Below are 21492 nucleotides of genomic sequence, written 5' to 3'. Positions count from 1 at the left end.
CTTGTGTACTGTCACCGAGAACCTCTCGCGCTATGTCGACTCTCTCATTCGCGACATTCCCCCCAGCTTTCCATCCTTCATTAAGGATACAAATGATTTTCTCTCGGATATCATGAAGATGGAAATTCCTAACAACTGTTTACTTGTTACCCTAGATGTCGTGTCGCTATACACTAACATTCCGCATGCCGATGGGATCACCGCTGTATCATGTGCGTATGAGGGTTCGGCGGGTGACTAACCTGTCGATTCTCTCACCCTTGAAACGTTCCTTTACCTTATACTCGAACTTTAAAATTTTGAGTTTGATGGTGTCAATTACGTGCAAGTCAGCGGAACGTCAATGGGAACCAAAATCGGGCCCAACTACGCGAACATCTTTATGGGATGTCTAGAGTCAAACTTCCTCGAAACTCAAAATTTGAAGCCATTTTACTACAAAAGGTATATAGATGATATATTCATGATTTGGCAGCACGGTGAAACGGAACTTCTTGCGTTTATTGAGGCTTTTAGCCTTCGCATCGTACCATCTCCCTCTCTCATTCCTACTCTACGCACAACATAAATTTCCTGGATGTTACTTATCACAGTTTCTCAGGGCAGACTTCAGACTAATCTCTACAGGAAACCTACGGTCACGCGCCAGTATTTACACTTCCACAGCAGCCATGTCAGGCACTGCAAGACTGCAATACCTTATAGCCATTCTCACCGTTTTAGGCGAATCTGCACAAGCCAGGCGGATTTCGATCCTAACTGCAGAGACCTTAAAACCGCGCTCTTCAATCAAAAATACCCCGAACAGGTGATCGATGACACGATTACACGAGCTAACCAGTTGAACCGCACCGACATTCTCAGAAAAAAAGCTCCAAAATCCAATCAACAAACAAACCTCGTTTTGACCCATTCGGCCTCTTCTCCGAAAGTTGCATCCATACTAAGGAAACATCAAAGTATCCTTGCTCAAAGTGAACGCCTAAAGAGAATATTCCCCGAGCCACCACGTGTTGTTTGTAGACGCAGCAAAAATTTGGGCGACGTTCTCACTAAATCCAGCATCATCCGACCACAGACTACTGGTTGCATGCCCTGTAACAAACCACGGTGTAAGGTATGCCCACAAATGACCACCACACAGCGCGCCGCCAGCACAGCTTCAAACTATTATGTTAATGTATAAGGGAACATTAACTGTGATTCCGCCAACGTCGTATACCTGCTGGAATGCACCCTCTGCGGCAAACAATACATCGGCCAGACTGAAAAACCGTTTTGTTTGAGGTTTACCAATCACCGCTCTCATGCAAAAACCGGCCCTTCTTTGCCTCTATCAAAGCATGTTAACACTCCTGGTCATTCTTTTGAACAACTGAAGGCCACAATACTTGAATCTAGTTTTAAAACGCATCACGATCGCGAGGTTTGTGAGTCCTACCTTATCTATAAGTTTAAATCAGCGTCATTTGGCTAAAATGAAAGTTATGGGAAATTAACGTGTCTTTCCTCCGATTAAAATTTCGGCTGCATTTCTCAGGCTAGTGTTATGCCTGTTCATTTCTTTCCCTCAATAATATTCTCCCATTAGTTGGCGAGTTCCCGTAGTTGGGTATAGTTTCGTGCTAGCACGACGTTTTTTAGCACAATGGCTTCACTGAACCAAATTCGATGTACAAGTCTGGACATTCTGTTCTGGGTAGAAGGCTGCAGTAACATTTTTAGCTTTGATATTCTCACCTTGTAATTAATTTGTGAACGCGAGCGTGTGTGATTGCTTTCGTGTCCTCTTTCTTTTTTGTATTGTTATTTTCTAATATTCGTTGCTGACCGCCTCGGCATTCCCTGAACTGGCACCATGCGCCGGCCAGATGAATACCACCTGCTGCCGCGTCATACGCGTGCACCTGCGTGTTTTCTTTCTTTTCATGACTTGTTTGACCTTGTCTTTTTTTTCTTTTTTTTTCTCTTTACTACCAACGTACACTCATTTCGAGTCGAAACTACCTGTCCTACTACTTTTTGGCGTGACCCTTGCCTCTCCCCAACAGAAGCCACGTGTCTCATGTTTCAATGACATTACCCGGATTCTTAGAACAGGTTTGTATGGGCAGATGTTCACCCTTTGTGTGCATTTGCATATCTTTGCCTTGTTGCGCGTGACTAATCATTTTGCCCATGTCAAAGACGTGCATGGGCATACTATCTTGTTTTGACCCCTCTTTCAACCCCGTTGCTACGAGGGAGGGGAAAATACCTTGTTAATTTTTTTCCCCGCTCTTTGTATACCAATGTACACTCATTCCTGTTGAAACTGCCTGCCCTACTGCTTTCGGGCGCGACTCTTGCCTCCCACCAACAGAAGCCACGTGTCTCTTGTTTCAATGACCTTACCCGGATTCCTAGAACGGGTGTGTATGGGCAGATGTGCGCCCTTTGTGTGCATTTGCATATCTTCTTTGGAACGTCTTCGTTCCGCGTGACTAATCTTTTTGCCCATGTCAAACACGTGTCTTTCACCCCCGTTGCCATGGGGGAGGAAAATTACCTTGTTATTTATTTTTTATTTTTTAATTATTTATTTTTTTCTCTGTGTTTGGTTCTTCTTTCTCTTTTTTTCCCATGTTCGTACCGCGTGACTGTGTCTTCTTATGATCCTTTCTATAATTTATTTTCCCGCTCTCTCTTCATTCTTTTGCTACCCACCAACCATGATCCATTTGTACAACCTCTCCCTCCTCTTATCTTGCCCTCGCCCTTGCTACATTTTCTGTATATTTATAGCTCTGAAACGAACTTATTTTCTACTCTGAAGAAAGGGAGTCCTCTCCCTGAAATGTCAGTAAACTTTTATTTTTATTTTTAATGACCTTCGCGTGTGTCTGTGTGAGTTTTTGATTCCAGACTATCGATATATATATATATATATATATATATATATATATATATATATATATATATATATATATATATATATATATATATATATATATATATATTTATTATATATATGAAGGAAGCAGTCTTCATTGCCATTGCTATTTGGCTACTTGAAGGTGCTTTATTGCTTTATAGAGCAGAGCGAGGTGGTTGTCATTTTTACATGATACAGGAGCAAAGAAATCCATGTCGAGAAAAAATCCGAAATCCGACCTAATCGAACGTCCGATCACGGCGGATTTTTTTTCCGACTTTGATTTCTTGTGTTTCTGTATCATGCAAAACATGACAATCACCTCATTTTGCACTATGAAGCACCGTGAAGTAGCCGAATAGCACTGGCAATTAATGCTCCATCCTTTGTGTGTTCTTACGGAATAAATTCTGTTCTGCATTATATTTATATATATATATATATATATATATATATATATATAAAGATATTCCCGGTACGTTTGTGTCGTATTGGCATGCAGGCAACCTTCACAGTCATTCGTCTGTTATAATTGTTTCAAACGGTAATGTCACTTAAACTTCCTTTCAGATATCCAATACAAGCGACTGTACTGGCGTTGACATGCGATCGAGTGTACGTTGCAAAAATAAAACAAAGGGTAAAAACACCAAATTGGGCGGAGAGATTTACCTGGAAGATGAGTAACCCCGTGTGGACCCCCTTCGAGCTTTTAGTCAAAGTTAACGTTCCCATGATTGGAAGCTCAACAATGCGCCCTGTGGAACTGGACCTCAACCAAAAAACCGGAATAACATACAGAGAGAAGGCGCCAGTGAAGCACAAAGAAAGAAGGAGTCAGAGCGGTCACGGAAAGGAACACGGGGCGTGGAGTCGCATACAGGTTAGTGTGGGGTTTCTGTTGTGATATGTATGTTTGTACATGTCCTTTTAGGTTGTTTTGTAATTTTGGCGCACCGTATTATAGCACTACAAATAGATGGGGTAGCCGAGAAAAATTTTGAGACTGTAACTTGCGCAGACTGAGCGGTAGGAGTAGAAGGAGAGACTTAGCACGTGTGGAGAGAGGGGATGTCATGATGAGCCCCGAGGTGGCAGCATTGACTTTGGCGACGCTGAGCTGGTACAAATACGCATCTTCCCGACTAGATATGTGAGCGGTTGAAAAAACAGAAAAAAAGCATTAGAAAAGGTTCCCAGACAGTTTATCGAACGCCTTTTATCGAACGCCGTTTTATGAAAAAAATGCCCGTTTTATCGAACGCCGTTTTATCGAATGCCGTTTTATCGAACCACCTACGTCCGTTTTATCGAAAGTGTGGTTTTGCGGCTGTGATTGTAATTTTCGGGGTTTATTTTGTTTAACTGGCCATCGCGTTAACCTGACCTGCAGTTAGCTTCATTCTACATTGTCTCTGCGGTGCATTGCATACAGAAACCTGCCTATGTGTGTTGACGTGTCTTTCCCGTGTTTTTATCACCTTTTTTTATTCGAATGTTTTTTTAATTTGTGTCTTCCTTGATTGCACTCAAGCATGTATGTCCCCCTTGTTTATATTACAGAATTTGAAACTATAGTAGTAACGATTATAGTAACCCCTTGCGCAATATTCCTTACATATACAGTATCGGTGTATTTAGGTTGGTGTTGCCATATGCCCTGGGCCATGGTTCATCATTATGTGATCCAGTATTGTCCTTCCCGAATTTTTCACGTGGTTTGCACACGACTCCTACTCGGACCATGTGGTCACATTGTTTGTGTCTGGAGAAATATCGTGCGAAGAACTTCGGAAAGATTACTGCTATATAAATGGAACAGTGGGAAGATGGGGGGTTCCGACATGGATATTGTGAGGCAAATTAAAAAGAATATAAAATATTAAATGCCTCCAGTGAAATTAAGTGAGGCCCCACAGAGGTGGTACAGTCTAAGAGAACTCATCACAAGTGAACCCGTCACGGCCAACGCTTCATAGACGAACTCGTCAAGTAGGACAGGTCGTCATAGCATCTGTTGATCATGCTCAAATAAAAAAATAGAGGGTTTCGTATAATTTTCCACTTATGCGTCGGCGCTCTTATGACCCTCCTTCGATTCACCAACCTTACGTTTCCTTGTAGGCCTTGAATAAACACGCCGGAGCAATCAGGGCATTTTGTTGGTTTTTGTATGCTTCGTTCAGCTAATCGAACGGGCTATATTAGATTTTCTTTGCTCGTTGTCAATTTATTTCAATTTTACTTTTTTATTTCTAGGTAATCGGCTGACGGTGATCTGTTGAGTAGAGCTTCACGATTTCTCTCTTTTTGGTGTTTTCTGTTCTGATCCTAATGCTTTTTTTTGCCTTGTGATAAAAAGGTAAAAAAGAATGGGCTAAAAACCCCAGCCATGCTTGGGTGCAATGAGGAGGGGAGAGACGAAAAAGAACCAACCTGGTGTTGTGACCAATTTTGTAACTAACTTTTTTCTCGTTAGTTCTAATCAAGGCATCGATAACAGTAGGAGAAGGCTTGGTAACCTCTTAGCAACTGAACTCAGGGCCCATTAAGAATTAAGAAGGCAGAAATTGGTGAAGACTTTTGCTGGCGTTCCAGTTAGGTTTTTGACATTGGACTCACAAGCGCGAAGTAGTGCCTTACTGAAAGAGAACATACGCGGCGAAATAATTAGATTGTGTGTCGACACGAAAGCGGTGTATACAAGAAAGTACGATATTAAAGTATTCTAGTCTATACGCCACAATGGTGCGATATGCTTCGGGTCAGAGTTTGGTCTATAGACACAGATATTCGTTAGGGCAGTACCACCTGCGCAATTAACAGAACAAAAATGTTGTGGAAATAAATTTCGCGCATCACAAAAACAAAAAGAAAGCTCGCTGGAAATAAAAGCCAACTAGTACAAACATTACAAATTCTGCTAAATAGGCTCGCTTCGGAGACAAGATTGGCAAATTACACAGCGAGGAGGAAACTAAAAAAGCTTACTGCAAATTTTGTTACAAGAAAAGGAAAAAAAAACACTTTCGATATAACGGCTTCGATAAAACGGCGTTCGATAAAACGGCTTCGATAAAATGGCGTTCGATTAAACGGCGTTCGATAAACTGTCCGGATCCCTTAGAAAAAACAAGTGTTCTCCTTTCTTTTTAAACCAGACTTATCTTACCGGTGAGTTTTTGTTTTTCACTCGAATGTTTCCGCACAGTGGCCCATATTGCTACGTGCTGTCGCCTTTTAATCGCCTGAAGGCACCTTCAAGGCTAGTGCCGCACGTCAAACGGCTCCTTCAGCCGTGAACGGGCCACGCTGTCTGGTGAGTGCCTGTCACCGCCCTTGCTCCATGCCGCCATTAGGGAAGGCCTCGGCGTGAAAATGACGTCAGTGGATAGTCACCAACACGTCCCGCCAGCACTAACCAGTGACGCGGATTCTGGACCTCGAGAAGACCAACGTTCCCAGAAGAAGCGGGCTGTCGGTGAGGGGCAAGAGGACGCTGCTACGGTGGCCGAAAAAGTCGAGGCAATGGATGAGGCTGCATTTACAGTGGTCAAGTACAAGAAAGCGCGACCGGCAGGAATACCAGTGACGTTCCAGCCGACGCAACCAGGACGCCCCTTTTGGAGGGTGAATCCTAACCTTCTAACCGCAGCAGTCGTCACGTAGGCTCAAGAAAAAGTACTTACACATCGCCTAAACAAGGATGGAAGCCTCGTCGTGACGGTACCAACACGGTACCAACACGGAAGTGGCTGGAATGGCCGTAAGAGTTTCGGTTCCGCGCTCTTACTCAGCGACCTTTGGCAAGATTCACGGTGTGCCCCAAGAGTACACCTACAATGACCTGCTCTAGTATCTGCCGGACCAAGGCGTTATATCTGCCAGGCGACAGGTGTCCTACGTACCCGATGACAACGGTACAGTCATAGAGACGCGACGTAGCAGAGTGATTCTGGAGTTTGCGAGTGACTCCCCCTTGCCTAAGCGGGTATACCTTGGGTTTTGTGAAGGAAAGTTTGACATCCACCTAAATGCAGCCATACGGCTACAAAGGAAAGCTACAGAGCTTTCTCGGAAAATTCTCAGTTGAAGAAAAATTCGTCCTGGTCCAGGATTAGAACCCGGGATCACTGCTTAACCGGACAGTCGCCCTACCTCTGGTCAAGCAGTGGTCCTGGGTTCGAATCCTGGACCAGGACGAATTTGCCTTCGACTGAGAAATTTTCCGAGAAAGCTGTATAGCTTTCCTTTGTAGCCGTATGGCTGCATTTAGGAGGATGTCAAACTTTCCTTCACAGAAACTTACTCCACCTTGGGGATTTCCCCTAAATCTGGTCGATTAACACCTGTACTTCACTTCGAGTTGTTGATCAATTCGCTTTCGCGCTACTAACCACTAGCTTCCTGGTTAGCTCAGTTGGTCGAGCGACTGCTCCGGTTAAGCAGTGGTCCCGGGTTCGAATCCTGGACCAGGACAAAATTTTCTTCAACTGCGAATTTTCCGAGAAAGCTGTATAACTTTCCTTTGTAGCCGCATGGCTGCATTTAGGTGGATGTCAAACTTTCCTTCACAGAAACTTACTCCACCTTGGGGATTTCTCCTAAATCTGGTTTATTAATACCTTGGGTTTTGTAGCTACCCCATAGAGGAATATATGGGTGTAGCTACACAGTGCGCTAAGTGCCAGTGACACTGACACGTTGCCAAGTACTGCACCGGTCCTGTGCGGTGCCAAGTGTGTGCTGGGCTGCATTCTCACAAGGACTGCCCATCAAGGTCCCATCCACGGTGTGCAAATTGTTATGGATCGCATTCGGCGTCACACGGATCGTGTCCGAAGAAAAAAGCTGCTACCCTCGCTCAAACCATACAGCAAGTGCAAAGTAAACGCCCAGGACAACATGACTCACCCCCAAACCTGGAAATGGTGTTTACGTCAACGAACGCACTTGAAACTGATCAGTCATCGCAAACTAAGACGGCACCTAAGAAGTCAAGCAACTTTCTTCTTGCAGAACAGTCGTCGCGAATCAATTCCACACCTAACAAATCATACGAAATGTCTGTTCAGGAGAACCCCAAGTCACTGCCATCAGAAAATATACAATTCCACGACTCACTCTGAACATGCCAGTACCTACATGACCCTGACCTCGGGAAGGTTGTAATATCAATGTTGTTCACTGCTAAGCTATCGTCCGTTCACTTCCGCCTTTCGGAAGCCTCCCCGAATTCGAAGCTGTCTTGGCAATGGAGCGGTAGGTGAACGCCTCTTTCTCAGTGCAGCGCTGTTCATCTGGAGGCACGCCATAACAACGCAAGCTGCAGGCCCTGGGCTGTCACTTCAAACAATTACTGGAAGTCTACAATTTTTCCGTGGGATGCTCGTGGCTTGCGGTCAAAGCTTCAGGACTTTCGTTACCTTATTACCAGTACCGCTGTCTTTTCATTGTAATCTCAGAGTCTCGTGTGTGGGATGACTGTCTTACGAACGGTTATCAACTATTTCACTCGCGGCGATTTAATGAGCCAAGCAGGCTATTTGTCGCTTTTCGTGATGACATGCCCTTTGTTGAAGTTGACGGCACGCTGCACACCACAAATGAGTATACATGTGAGACTATTGTAATCGGCCGTAAACGCTTAATACCCCTGCTACTCTAGGGTCCAAATGTCATTTGAACCAAATGTCATTTGACTCAAATGGGTTGCTTCGAATGCAATTCAGAATCCGGCGTGCTACACTACAATTTCGATGGCATTTGAACGCTTTCACAAGTGTTTGCTGTGCTGTAGTGGCACTGTTGTTGCCCCGTTCCGTTTTCGTACACTAATACAACAATCAAACCTAGGAGCAGTCCGAGTCAGTAAAATGATATCAAATTAGAAGAGACACCAGTTTTGACTGTAAATATGGCTGCCTTGCGTTGTTTTTTTTTTGCAACTGACCCACTGGTTTGGAGAGTATGAAAATTAAATATGTTGATTTCGTATTTTAAGTAAATAAATAGTGAACAAAGTTTCACAAACAACAATATTTTGTTTGTGTTATGTACGGAAGTATTATTTTTTATTGCCGATCGAAGACGCTGCGTTCGAGAGTGCTGGAAATGGCATTTGAAATCTTAAATGTCTCTCTCGGTGCTCATTTGGCTCGAATGTCATTTGAGCTAAATGGCATTTGAAAACCTAGTGTAGCAGCACAACTTGGCATTTGAGTCAAATGACATTTGGTTCAAATGACATTTGGACCCTAGTGTAGCAGGTGTATTACTTTATTATTCGCCTACCTCGAGCCAAGTGCTGCCTTCGACGTGTCGCGGCTGGAAAATCTTATAGATTTTACGTCCGCTCGTTAAATTATTTGTGGAGATTTCAATGCACACAATGTGATGTGTGGTAGCACGCACATGAGTGCAAGAGGGCAGAAGTTTGCTGACTTGCTATTTAGTTACGGTATTGAACCACTCAATGATTGCAGCATCACTTAACTCAAGTCTCTCAGCGTCCCCATCTGCCTTGATTTATCATTCGTCTCCGCTCCATTTTCTCGACAATTTGCATGAACCACTGACGTGGAAACGAGGGCCAGTGACTATTACCCTATTTTGATAGCGGCCCTCGACGTCTCGGAGTCATCTCGCTCTATGAAAGTAAAATGTACGAACTGGGATACATTTACGAGTGCTTTGAGTAGACGTGTGACAGCTGTGACTGTGGATGACAACCTTGTGGACTCGATTGCATCTTCTTTGAGGGACACCACGCACTGCGTAACCAATCGCCATGACATACTAAAAAATGGTCCTGAGTACCAGAGGTTTTGCGCCATACGAAGGTGGGTGGAGGGGAAGGCGTTGCGTACCAAAACCATAGAGGACCTGCGAGCTTCTCGGCGAGCACAAAGGCATGTCAGAAGGCACCTGAACAAGCTACGCCGGCAACGCTGGAGGAGCTTCTGCGCTACGCTAAACGTCAGGCAGCCTCTGACGCGCATGTGGCGAATTGTGAATGGAATGCGAAAGTACACCCAGCAGCTGTACCCTTTCATTGCCCGCTCCTTGAACGAGCGCACATCTTTGAAAGATCACCAATGCCTCCCCAACGATTTGTACCTGCCTCCTCCTCCATTACCAAAGTCCTCCGCCAACCCTTGATCTTCTCTTCTCTATAGAAGACCTTTCTTGGGATATCTTTGATGCGAACAAGCACTCCAAACAAGGCCTTGGCTGCGTCAGCTACGAAGGCATAGCCAATCTCTCTCGGCCCTCTAAACTACGTGTACTGGAATTCTACAATTCAACATGGCAAAAAGGTAAAGTACCCGCCGAGTGGAAGCTTGCAAAAATTGTGCCTCTTTTAAAACCTGGGAAAGCGCCAGCAGTTATGCATCCTTCCGACCTATCACCTTCCTCAGCTGTATCGGAAAGCTAATGAAAAAAAATGATACATACCAGGATGTCATGGCTTCTCGAGAGCAGGAAGGCTTATCCCCAGGAAATGAATGGCTTTCGTCAGAAAAGATCAGCTATAGACGATATCATTTCTCTGGTGTCCTCACTCGAAGAATAACTTATGTGTGGATGCACAACAACCGCAATCTTCCTGGACATAAAGGCGCGTTTGATTCGGTCCTGCACACCGCAATTCTTGCCGCTCTTGAAGATCGTGGCTTGGAGGGAAAGTTCTACGCATGGATAGCAAACTACCGTGATGGCCGAAACCTTTTCCTAAGCACTCCGGACGGCTCAACTTCGCATTACGCCGTGGACACGGAACAAGAATAAAATAGGTGGGGAAACTGAGCTTCCTGGGGCAGCCGGATAACGTCACAAGCACTTGGCGAACGTCAGGTTTCCGGCATCTGGCGGCAAACGAAGGAAGTGCGCGGTCATAGCCATGGCCGGCGCGCGTTCTGTTCGCGCGCGCCCAGTCCAACCCGGACGGGCCGCTGAAACATTCCGTGGCCAAAGCAAGAGTGTGTGCGCTCTTCTGCTCCTCCGTTGGCTGAAGAGCCCGCCTTCGGGATTAATTATCTGTCAAATTTAAACCGGCAAGTACGAGCGAATAAAAGGGGCATTTTATTTTAATGCGTAAACAATCTTGCGCTAACAGCGAGCCCAAAATACAAATATGTAAATGCAAAAAAAGTAAAACCTGTAAACGCACGGCCTTATCTCGCATGCGATGCGCTCGAAGCGAGTTGAGTGCACCGCCCAATTTAAAGGGTCAAACAACCGATTTTTGTCGCGTATATGTTCTCTACCTCATATGAAAGCCAGCGTTTTATATAGCCCGGTAACCACAAGCAATTTCTAAACAAACTGGCGGAAATAATTTTAATTTGGCAGCAAACTTCCTGAAAACGGAAGGGTGGCGGTTCGTAGTGTCGAAACTTGGCTCTACAATATGTGTCCCTGTCACGTGACCTGCAAACCTAGCAGCTACTGTAACTGCCTAAATGTTTATTTACGTATTGGAAACCTTTTAACACAAGTATTTGTACAAACTTAAATTGTATATGTATTTTTTAGCATTATTTTGAAATTTTTTTAGACACGCCGCCCGCCGCCGCTGGGTTGCTCAACGTTGGGGTTGCTCTCAGTGTGGCTAACTGAGCCTCCATGCCCAGAATCAACGGCAGCGTTCAGTAAACAGACCCAGTGAAGGAGCTTTGACAATTCTGCCTGAGTCAGAGGCGTTTGTTCTGCCAAAATATTTGATTTCAGTTTCCAAATACGCCAACGGCAGCTTTAAAAAAACCGTCGCGCCCGGAGAGAATCGAACTTCCCGCCACCACAACGTGAAACCAGATTCTACCTATCGTCTATCCCAACAGATGGCGCATTCGTGCAAAATAGACTGTTGCATTAAGAAAACACTAAAGGAACAGGAAAGCCTGCGATTCAAACTTTTTTAGTTGGGAACAAGTTTTTAAATATTGTTTTTTATTTCGCATACAGACAAAAGTATGTTGCCGAGCTACTCTATGTCATGGTTGCCATCATTAGTTTTGGGAGGGACACATACGGCTCGTAGATCAAAAAATTCGATTTAAAAAGTTCTAGGGCGTTATCAGCAAAACCGTTTCTCGTCAAGGTGCTTTAAGTGATGCCCTTTCATTTGGAATAGAGAATATATACTCGACAAAAATCGGTTGTCTGTCCCTTTAATGGTTATGCGACAGTGCACTGAAAAATGCAACCATCACCGACGTTGCGGGACGATGACGCCCGCGTGCGCGGGTGCGCGCTCGAGCGCAAAACGATTCAGGCCTTGTGGCGAATGATGCAAACAACAGTATTGCTTTTAATACACTCAACCAGGTGCCGCTATCAAATTGTTCGCCGCCGCAGCTGCGGAGCTCCGTAGGCCGCCGTAGTTATCATTGTGACATTATCTGGTCGCTCGATCGCGGCGGCCGCAATGGGCGCTTCCTCTGCTATATATTATCGCTCCGTGGCCGTAGAAAAGGGTGTACCAAAAGGTGCCGTACTAAGTCCGTTGCTGTTCAACCTGACCCTCATTTCACTCAAAAGAATCCTCCCACGTGGAGTAAAAATCACGCTGTACGCAGATGATATCTGTGTGTGGTGTGCTTCTCGTTCACGATGATGCACACAGCAGCAATTACAGAGAGCCCTGTACAACATTTCTAACTACCGTGCAGCCCGCGGCCTTGAGCTTTCTCCAGATAAGAGCGTGGCCATGGTGTTAACACGGAAAAGTATGGATCGCTATTCATTGATACTGGGTGGGAACATACTTTTGTATGCACGAGTTAAAAAAAATTTAGGAGTTTTAATAGACAGCAACTTGACCTGGTCACCCGAATTCAAACGGATACGGAGCCACATTTCTTCGGCTGCTCAGGTCTTTAAATGTCTCGCAGGTCCGCAATGGGGCAGTGATAGTCATTCAATGGTTATGCTGCACAAGAGCTGTGTGGATGGAGTGCTGCACTAGAGCCTCCCTATTCTGCATAAAATATCTGAAATAAGCAAGAAAAGCCCCGAGGCGACCATAAACAACAACTTACGCAGCTGTCTTGACTTCCGAAGAGATCTGCGAGTGTTGGAACCGTGGCAGAGGCACGTTGTTTGCGTTTTTAAGTTATTCGGCAACAGGATACCCTTCCAGTGCACTTGAGGCATCGTCTACACGCAAGAAATCATTTCCTAAGTCGTGTCCCCCACAAGTGTAGCAGCTCCGGATTCGCCCAAACCATTCGAAGAGGTGACTGCGTCAGTTCGGCGTCCATATCTTTGAGTTCGAAAGAGCTGGCCTTCTTGGATAAGCATTTATCACACGTGCGTGCCTGACGAGTGCGTGGGGGGATGTGCATTGATGTGATAAACTTCATAGTCATTTGAGCGTGTTGTGATTCGTTTATATTTATGTGTCCCGTCGCTATTAAAATTCAGTTGAAAGTAGCGCTCGTCCTTGTATCCCTCGTTCTGTGTTTTCTTTACTGCGCTCAACAAATTTATAATAATTTACGAACTCGCTCGTACTCACACGTTGTTGAATCAAATAGGTTTCTCTGTGTTTTTGCACGTGGTATACTTAAAGTTTGGCTGAAGCATATACAACATAACATCATTAACAATATGGCCTAGGTGGTTAAAATGTTGCGCGAGGGTTATTTATGCTTTGTTAAGAATGTATGTGCGGTTATGTATGTATGTATGTATGTATGTATGTATGTATGTATGTATGTATGTATGTATGTATGTATGTATGTATGTATGTATGTATGTATGCATGTATGTATGTATACAGGCATGTATGCATACAGGCATGTATGTATGTATGCATGTATTTACATACGTACGCTCGTACATACGTATGGGTGGAGTTGTGGCCCGCCGAAAACCATCCCATTGGCTTCGGCCAAAAAATGATTTCGCAAATGAGAGCGAACCAAATAGCGCAAATTGAAACTTTCCGTGGAGGAGTATTTTGGCGGAGGTGCTTTGTGACCGTCTGTTCTAAGAACTGGACGTCGCTGTTGACGAAACGATAAAAACAATCTGTAATTTAAAAATGCTCAAGAAAGTTTTCAAGGGTACCTTGGTTGCTTTGTTCGGAGCGTGTGACGCGCATGGCTATCAACTGTCATGCGCTACCGCAAAGTCAGTGGGGCGTCTAGCATCAGGCTGGGCCTAGCTACCTCATTTGGTACCGAACCAGTAGAACTTTCTCGCAGCTCACTTAGTGTGTTCTTGTTTGATTTACCATATCAAGACATGTTTTCTAATTTACCATATTTACCATATGTTTAATTGGATGCTTCTGGAAATAAGTGGCTCCGCTATAAATGCATATATATTACAGACGCCACACGATTCAATAATCGATGGTCGATTTCGCATTGTAACTTCGTTGATTGCATCTTGAGTTTTTGTGCTTTTCTCCAAGTTTATTCAGGGGAGAAGTTCATTCCAAAAACGTGTCGCCCACATCAAGAACTTTCTGTTACCTCTGGCAACTTTGCAATATACCAAAGTGCATAAAGCAGGCCTCAGAGAACAAAGAGTAGTATAAAATAAACTCAGGTGATCGCCTGCACGCGGATTGCATCCTGTCTGTTGCAGCAATGCATCGACTATTCTAGGAACGCGCAGGCATGCTGTGGGTTGTGTGTACAGAGACAGACCTTAATAATTGTGCGAAAGCGTCAGCCTAAGAGAGGGAGACAGGAGGGCACCATTTCGAGAAGCTCTTGCTACCTTTTCTACTACTGGCCCTTTTTCTACAATAACAGTCTTAAAACTAAAAAGTTCTTCCCTATTGAATTTAAAATTGATACCGCTACCATGGTTCACCAACTAACTCATAAAGCCTTGAAAGAAATTTTTTGGGGTACCTTTGTCTCCTTACGGTCCTTCAACGCGAAAACATGGCGTCTCCTGGTGGTACTTATCACATACTTTTTTACTGCTTGATTGTGCTCGCATCTTTTCGTTTTTGTTTGTTTTTCAGCGCCAACAATTTTGGCCAGGCAGACTGGCGCCACTTCAAGCCACTGCTTGACTAAACGACAGCTCTCGATGGGTCCAACACTGAAATTTGGACGAATAATGACAAGGCTCATTTGCTCCTGTCACACCGAAACATAGGACTTGACTCACGGGCCTTTTCTATAAATAAGTAGAAAACTGTTTGTATTTGTTACATTCGGTTGCTGCACCAGGTAGAATGAATGTCAACAATGAATTCGGCCCGTCTGTTCGGTTTTCAAACCAGCAGCAGTTTATGTTTGTGATGCTCTCGGGCACTCACTAAGGTGAATGGGCGTAAACAGACTGGACGGGTATGCATACCGAAATGAAACGCTCTCTCGAAACTTCTATTAATCACTATCCGACACTCAGTAAGCTGGTATTTATAGCTATGAACTAGGTCTTGTGACCAGCCAGTATTGGTGTAAGCCCCACTCCGTATAACGGAATTCAGGCGTATTTAAACAGGGAGAATTTTAAGTAGTTTTATGTTTTCAGCAACGGAGATGGCATGTATATCGGCGTAATTTCTGATTAGGTGGTTGTCTAGTAATACTTTTGCCGAGGACAGCGCGTCGAGGGGAAAGTCTCAATCCTTAAAAATTCGTGCCCACAGCTTATTTACATTGCCTATTTATTTACACAACTTATTTACATGTATTTCACATAGAGGTCTATATAGAGGTCCATATATTAATAAGCAGAGGGGAAACTGGCGTTAGTGTCAACGCGAACGCGTAACGAGCTTATGGCAGCGAACGAACGCGAAACGAACTTAACGAACGCGAAACGAGCTTATGGCAGCAAAAATAGTATTTTTGGCAAATAACACCTATTGACCAGTGGGCCGTTTGAAAATTACACGGAGAAAAAAAAAGTTAGTGACCAAAATTGATTTTGTACAAACTGAAAAGGTGGGTTTAAATAAAAAAGCAGACATGAGGGGACTAGGTTTGTGGAGTAGGTTTGCTGTTTGCCGCCAACTACAGCAGGACACGGACTTCTTTAGCCACTATTTGTAAAAGCCTCGGCACTTCTAATTTTTAATAGAAAACCACTATTTTAAAAGTCTCGGCACTTCTTGTAAAACAAGGAATAGATTACCTTTGGAGAAATTATTATAGCCTAAGTTAGTGACATTCGTTAAGCTACGCTCCTATCAACCACCGGTACTGCTGGTCTACGCCGTAGGAGCCGGCGTTCACACGAAAAGCGTGACTGTTCTAAGCAGTTAGAAACCATCGTCGTCTTCGAAAATACATAGCTCTTCCAAATGAGCAGCGCGGCAACTCTTAATTCTCAGGCAACTTCGCCGCATACAGCGCTGTCAGCTGTGTTTTCGTGCTGGCTGCGCCGGCAGTGAATTTATAGCCCACCCGATTCGCAACTGTAGTTACAAAACCTTTCCACTTAGGGCGGCGTCAGTGCACGTGGGGCATCCAGTTGAAGGACGAACATGTTCTTGAACGCTTCTTTTAAATATGCAAATGCGTTCATGCAAGTGCAAAACGAAAATGAAACTCGCTGCACGATTCAATGCATGACTTCCGAAAGCCAAATCCAGAACTACCCATCAGGCCTATCGCTGTGGACGATCGTAGCGCCAGATTCCTCTCTATTTGATAATGTTCGAATCACTGTGGTACTTAAGTAGAATCACTGGGCCTAGTTTTGCGCCCCGAGCGGAAATATAAAGTTAATTTTGCTGGTGAAAAAAATACGATGTGGTATAAAATACAAAGTGCACACTTAATTAACATGGATGATTACGTAGTCTTCTAGCTGACCCTTATTGAATTGATTAGTTCGCCACCTGTTATTGTACGTGTAGAGTTGTTTATTACAACGTTGTTCTCGTGTGTTCTTTTTGTTTTTTTGTGTCCCTGTGCGTTTTTCGTTAGGGGAAATCGCCTTAAAAAGGCAGTGAGAAACTATTGGGAAGAAGTGGTGACGCTATAAACTTAGGCAAGGTTATTAATGGCGCACTTCACATGTACCACAAGTGAAACGTTTAGAAATTGGCAAATATACACAGCTCCTACGGCAAACACAGGGGAGCAAGTCACAAAAAAAAGAAAGGAAAGAGAGCAAACTTTTATTGTTGAGCGGAAGGGCTGATGACAGGGTATTCACCCAGTGCAAGACATCACCATTCCGCCATACCCAGGCTGCGACTTGCCACCCAGACCCCATTTACCAAGTCATCTTGGGGCCCAATGTCTGGATCGGCCATTTTAAAAGATGAAAATTGAGTTTGGGATATCTTTGGAGTCTCATGAAACTCTCATATCTGGAGGTAAGCAAGCCGATCAACATGACGACAAATCAGATAAAACCTATAAAACATTGTAAAGTGAAACAGAACTTCGTTAAAAATTTTTAAGGCCAGTCATTTTCCAGGGTTGGGTTTGCGTTGTAACCCAGAAGGGTAAGTTGTTGAACACACAAGCTATATAGTCTTAAAATATCTTTCACGGTCAGTGTTTGATCTGGTTACCAGTGAAAGAATATGCTCTCATATGATCCCGCAAAGAGTTGTCTGCTGATGATGTTCTTTTATTTTAGTCATGCAGTTTCATCGCCACGGCAAAATTCAAAGGCTGGTTTGGATTTCACATATCTCGACCAGAAAGAGGCGAACAGAAGTGGAACGCTTTGCCGGTTTCAGTTTTGGCAAATGCAAAACTAGGATTATTACCTGCGGGCAAGAACACGCTGGCGTACAATATAACCGGAACATATACCCAGGAAATTCCTCTTCATAGTGACAAACGCCCAGAACAATCTTGATGATTGCGAGGGAGATTGCTGGCCGAAGGATAACGCTAAAGAACTGGAAAGAATTCGTAATTGTCAGCCTTAAAGTAACAACGTTGACCATTGACGCCAACATGAAGGAAATAAATGTGTTGTGAACAGATTTTGTGAATGAGTGCTTGCTTACCCAAAAAAATACTAGTGGGAAATTCTAAGCAAACGAGGTCTGTTGCGCTGTATAGGAGATGAAAATTTGGTTGATTTGTACAGTGTGAGGGAGAATGTCATGCGGGGGAGTAGTAGCGGTACTGTAATAAAATTACTCGAATTTGTATGGTTTTCGAGGCTTTTCAATGTAGTAGTTTACCTTGTTCTCATGTACAAAGGAAAAGATGGAACCAAGCCAGCATTGCAATACTGGTTCGGCACTAGGATGTAACACAGCTATACTCGACGCAAGCTTGCACTTTTGCTTGCTTGTGTGCTTGCAGTGCACAAAAAAAGGGCTAAGGTTGTCTGGCATTCTTGAGAAGAGATATTTTCGTCTATTTTAATAGGAAATATTTTCTTTCCAAGCTTAACTTTCTTCCCACATTCCAGAGTATGCTGGGGATTAGCCCTTACGTACTTGAGATTTCATACCTTGATTGTTGCAGTTTTGTGTGGTGCAGTGTTGACTTTCAGCACCTTTACGAAGTAGATGACTAGATAAACACAGCAAATACTCGATGAACTCTGTACATTGAAATGCGAGCAATGCAACACTTGCATCACGTACCAAACTTTGGCAATAAGAAATAAAAACAAACGGTCGGCTTAGCAAACATTGAAAGGAAAACCCCTTTCAACTTTTCTGCCCGGTCACATATGTCCTGCGTTCTGGCACGCCAGTACAGTTCGCACTCATCGTAGCCCTCTATACTCGGGGACAACTATCTGTGGCAATGCAGTCAAGGCTACGGAGCCGGACCACGCCTTTTCACTGCGCACCTCGAAGTAGTTCAACAAAAATAATTGGCTGGCGGTCACCTCAGCAATTCAAGAATATTTATTTCTGAAGTTTTAGACTTGCAGGGATAATGCTACTAAATTGCTAGCCAGAGTATATTAAACAGAGAGCATTTTTTTACATTTTCGGATATTTTTGGTTGCGGCTGTCGCTGCTGGCGTCGCAATGGTTCCCTCCCGAAAAAAAAACAAAACAAAACACGGCGTTCTTGTCGACTGCTTTCGGCAGCTCGCCACTTGATTCTCCGCATAGGGTTTGTAAAGCTTCGCTGTCTTAACAAACTAAGCGAGCGGTTTGCAAAGTGTACGCCCAAGTGAGACTAATGCTACCGGGACTCTCCGCTGTTTTCGCAACCCGTTCGGTTAGCCAGTTTCCCGGCGTAAGCAAGCGTGTGCGTAAGCATGTGTGCATGCTCCTCTTTCGGTATACCGCGACCGCGCTAGGTAAGTAGGCCGCACATGCCGGTGCTGCTGCCCATTAGAAGAGTTTACAGATCGGTGCCTTCAGTCAAAACTGCAGCGCTTACAAAATTCACTTCTTTTCTGAACGATACAGAGTCCGCAGTCGGCCTGAGTTCTCCACTTCACGGACGCTCCGGCCGTGTTAGTCAAAACGTTGGCCTATGTATACAAACAAATGAAGCGTGTGGAAGGAGACGCCAATATGCCTGCATGCTTGGTGATCGTGGTTCAGCGCACTCAACTATGGAGCTTATGCGAAGAAATGAACTGTATCAAATGCGTATCGGTCACGCCGAAACTGAAACCGAAACCAGTTTATTGGGAACTACTTCGCGCAGTAACACAGAGCAGTTAGCTTCCACCTACGCCTCCTTCCGTAGCTTTCGCTCCATTGCCACAGAAAGTTATCCCCGAGTATAGTGGCGTCCCTAAATGCTTAACGGGGCAGATTTCCTAGCTCATGTTGGCAAAAGATTCCGGTGTCGAAGTCCAGTCCCCATGCCAGAAAAAACATTTGCCCAGTTTACCCCAGTGTCTATGATTGACCCAAAGCGTTTAACATAGTTTACCGCGTTTGTAACGATTTCCTTGGTTGTACAGAACTCAGCAATGTCTTCGCAGGCCAGAAGTTTTACCTTTGCCTGGCAGAGCGGAAACCCACGAATGTGTTTACTTTCAGTTATACTCTAGCAGAGCGTCTCAATATACAGGCACAAAAGAGGTGGGCTCCGAGGGCAGCCCTGGCGGACCGATAGGCCCATGCTTATAATGGAGCCCTCAGCGTCTTGTTGACAATTAATCTAGGAATGCAGTTCCGGCACCCCAGAGCCACCCTTCCCTTATGACTGTTACTACGTTCACATAATCTAAAATAAGCAACAATAATTATGGAATACACAGTCAAAAGCTTCCTACAAATAAAGCTGGAGAATAGACACGCGAGCTCGGGCAGCGTCGGAACACTCCAGCACACACCTTGCCTTGTGTGGGTTTGAAAAAACAGTGTGCACTTGTATTCCACACGTATGGTGTGGAGCTACCAGCTGCTTGAGTACTGGTAGAGTGTTTTGTGCTAGCACCTTCATAAGAAGTTTGTAATCGACATTTGTCAAGTATATAGGACGATAGGCTGTAACATATTTAAGTTTGTCCATGTTCTCTATTTTAGCAATGAGTATTATCTGCGCTTCTCCGTAAGAGGATGGAAATGCCTTTAGTTTGAAGGCCTCAATAAATAGTGCTGCCAATAGTGGCGATAAATTGTTTTTGCAGACCTTGTAAAAGGTCGCACTTAAACCGTCTGGACCCGGTGACGTTCCCTTGTTTAAAATATCGATCGCACATTCAACTTCTGCAACTGCAAAAGGTTTACTTAAATCTTCTTCGTACTCTTCATCAATACTTGGAAAAACACTGATAAACTCGGTTTTAAAATCCTGGAACGCAGACCTGCGGAAGGCAAAAACATTTTTGTAGCACTGAAAAAACGCCCCTTCAATTTCTTGCTGATCGCCCGTCACCCGTCCTTTTCACCCTACTTTCTCATTATATGATTACGTCGAGCGTTCCCCCATTCGCAACGCACGCGTCGTAGACGCCTCTCCACCGGTTAAGCGGTCCATTATCAGTCTCACGACGGCTCCCCGGTAGCACTCATCGTGAAGCGCCTCAAGGTTCTGTTCTACTTTTCTGACATCCTCACTAGCACCCGAGCGCACTAGACTCTTCACAGATAACCTTTTCTAGGTTTGATCATTGTGTCTTTCTTATAATTTTCTGTTCGGACCTCTCGATGACCCTCATTTCCACCTCCTGTTTACACAACTCCTACTCAACGAACGCGCCTGATATCCTTCCCTACGACATTCTCCAGTAAGATGGTGCTGCTGTCTACGAGAGGTGAAGGAAGGTAATGCGTCATGACGCTAATGAGCGCCGATAGCAGCGTAAGCTGTGGTACTTATTTGACGCCTATATTGCGGGTGTGATGGCCCGTACACGGTGGAGGCGTATTCATTCCTCCAGCGTGGCCCCGTGTAAAAAAACTGCAGCATTAAGGCATAAAAGCAACGACGCGAACTGAGGAATGTCGCTCTCCGACTGGCGTAGCGCGACGAGAGACACGCCAGCGGGACGGGGAACGGGTTCATGAATTCATGGTCCAAGCTACAAACTCTGCCTCTCACGTTTCACAAGCTTAGCTGGTTGCACCGCAAGCGTCGCCCGTACAAGCCCCGGAGCAGGACCGAAGTCGGCGCACATTTGCCGAAGTGACCCGCGAGCTGGACGTCGCTCCCCAAGTGCACTCAGAAGAGTGCTGGCGACCCGCAAATCATGCTCCT

This window comes from Haemaphysalis longicornis, unplaced genomic scaffold (assembly GCF_048455015.1).
Source record: "Haemaphysalis longicornis isolate Haplotype H1 unplaced genomic scaffold, Haemaphysalis longicornis Haplotype H1 scaffold_3, whole genome shotgun sequence".
Lineage (NCBI taxonomy): Eukaryota > Metazoa > Arthropoda > Arachnida > Ixodida > Ixodidae > Haemaphysalis > Haemaphysalis longicornis.
This window is presented reverse-complemented; position numbering follows the sequence as displayed.